At 35.8% G+C, this 2,327-nt stretch overlaps 1 long non-coding RNA gene across 1 annotated transcript in view; it reads left to right on the plus strand.

Annotated features, from left to right (window-relative positions):
• LOC110835321 (uncharacterized) overlaps nucleotides 1-2,327 on the plus strand; it is an 88,527-nt gene that overhangs the window by 81,919 nt on the left and 4,281 nt on the right. The window lies entirely within an intron of this gene.

Genomic DNA, 2,327 nt, shown 5'->3' on the forward strand with positions numbered 1-2,327 from the left:
GCTACTATAAAATATTAATTTCGATTTACATAAATATTATATTTATGATTATATTAATTCTGATTACTTGACGCTCTGAAAAACTAGAAAGCCTATAAAACACTAAATCAGAGAATCAGACGTGGGGAAATCTTCAGCTGTATTTATTGATAAGATTCAAAGTTACCTTATGCAAAAACTGTATGGAATTCCCAATCACCTTTTTATTTTGTGGGACAACTAACTCCACCAAATATATCTGCCCATCTGTCTTTTGTTCCGAAGTCATTTCCAGTACAAAAATGCTACGATATTTTACCGACGCATTTACGTTTTACACTAATTTCTACGCGCATTTAATAATTTTCAACTGCCACAGTCCCAAAACTCTAAGGATTAGAATATACAAAATAATAATTTTACGTCTTTTAGTACGGTTGTGAAATGTAGTATCTAATCTGGGAGAACTAAAGTAAAATATGACAAATTGCAGCGCCCAGGAAAATATTTGATCTAATGAAGATGAATTTAATATACAAGTTAGGATACTGGTTTTTCAAAACGAAAAAAATAAATTATAGTAACTTAGTATGGTTAGGATTTTGAAATTTAGGAAGCTTACAAGTGACTGGATATGAAGCTACGACGGAAGATAATACAGTCTGTTCAAAATATTCGAGCATATTATATATTGCCATCTTTAGGGCGAATATGTAGTATATTACACATTTACCCTAAATACAACTGCAGTATTTGCCGAAATATTTGATAATTTTCAATATTGGACGTAAGTCATCACCGAAACCCGAAGTTTTACAAATAGGAATATTCTAAAGCATTCATTGCCATCAGTACGTCCACAGCTACCGTCCATAAATTATCTGGAGGTCACCACCTCCAATTTCAACCTGAGGACGCCATACCAAGGTCGCAATGCACTCAGCCTATAAGAAGTCGCAAAATTACAGTTAGATTTTTTCGTATTCAGGAAATATTTACTGTCCTCATTTTCTTCATTAGACCTTGAAAGATTCTCATTATCAGGCACGAAATTGTTCGATTTTTATGTATCTAGGAAGAAGACAAGATTTTTTCATCACAGTAGCACAGAGAAAGTAACTAGCCCAGCCTAAGGTCCTGGAAACAAATAACGAAGCACTACCCTGCTTAAGTTAAATATTTGATTAACTTTGTATTAAATCACAAAACTTGTTCGTTCAAAACTCGTAGACAGTCCCGTTCATTTGAACTGTACAGCGTCTGGATATCAGGACTTGAGATCAGCCAAAACCCTTTATTGAAAACCCGCGAGCTATCTTATGACGTAGCGGCTACGAACACGAGGAAAAATTGATAATCGATTAGTAGCGAGCCTCAGGATATGCTTGTGGCATGCACCGGTATTTGAAAGCAAGACTCGATCTTCTAACTTAAAACTTTAACGCACGACACAAGTATTAAGGATAGAGTCCACTAAAGACTTTACTCACCAAACCATGTTCAAGGTACGACAAGTAGATAATTTTAGTTCTTATCATGATGGAAGAAGAAGCCTTCAAGTATGGAGGGTATCTGCAAATATTTGAATAATCAAACTCGGAAAGGAGACAAAGGATGATTCTACAGGTTTGAGATTGGATTAGAGGCCAACAATTCGTCGCATTTCAGAACCAACATATAAATATTCAACGGGGACTCCGATGTCTCTATTTTGTATTGTTCGTTTGGTTGAACTTTACAAGACTTAACACAGAGCATGTAAATCCTTCCTCCAGACAGAATTAGAACTATGCCTTGTAACTTACAGACCCACCTTAATTTCCAATTAATTTAGGTTATTCTGTACAATGTAAATGATTTCACTATACCTAATACGAAGGATATAGTTTCAGTTGCCGTTAGACGTAACACACTTGCTTTCCAAATTACCATCGTTAAGCTTCAACCAGCCCATGTTAGTCATTCAGGCTTACACTCCTCATTTGTTCCTTCATGTGCAGTTAGAAAAGATATGATATAATTTTGGTTTGAGGGGAGGATCTTCCAAGCTAAGATGTTAGCCAAACCCAAATTGCTAACATGCTACACAGTGTGCTAAATCACATCTCTTTCTATTTTAATCGCATAACATCAGTTGAACACGTGCCATGTTGTAACGTGTGATTATGCAGTCTGGAAGATAAAGTATAATGTACATACTCAATTGCCAAAATTTTCACAGATTTGGCCAACACTTTCGAAAACGTCACAATGCGCTGTTGAACTTACATAATCGGAATTACAATAACGCCTTCACTAGGTAGGAGAAGTAAATCTGAAGGTACGGTGAAATGACGGGACATTTCCCG

The sequence above is a fragment of the Zootermopsis nevadensis genome, unplaced genomic scaffold, assembly GCF_977971745.1.
Source record: "Zootermopsis nevadensis isolate Lab colony 2312 unplaced genomic scaffold, Znev_1.0 Znev_ptg000061l, whole genome shotgun sequence".
Lineage (NCBI taxonomy): Eukaryota > Metazoa > Arthropoda > Insecta > Blattodea > Termopsidae > Zootermopsis > Zootermopsis nevadensis.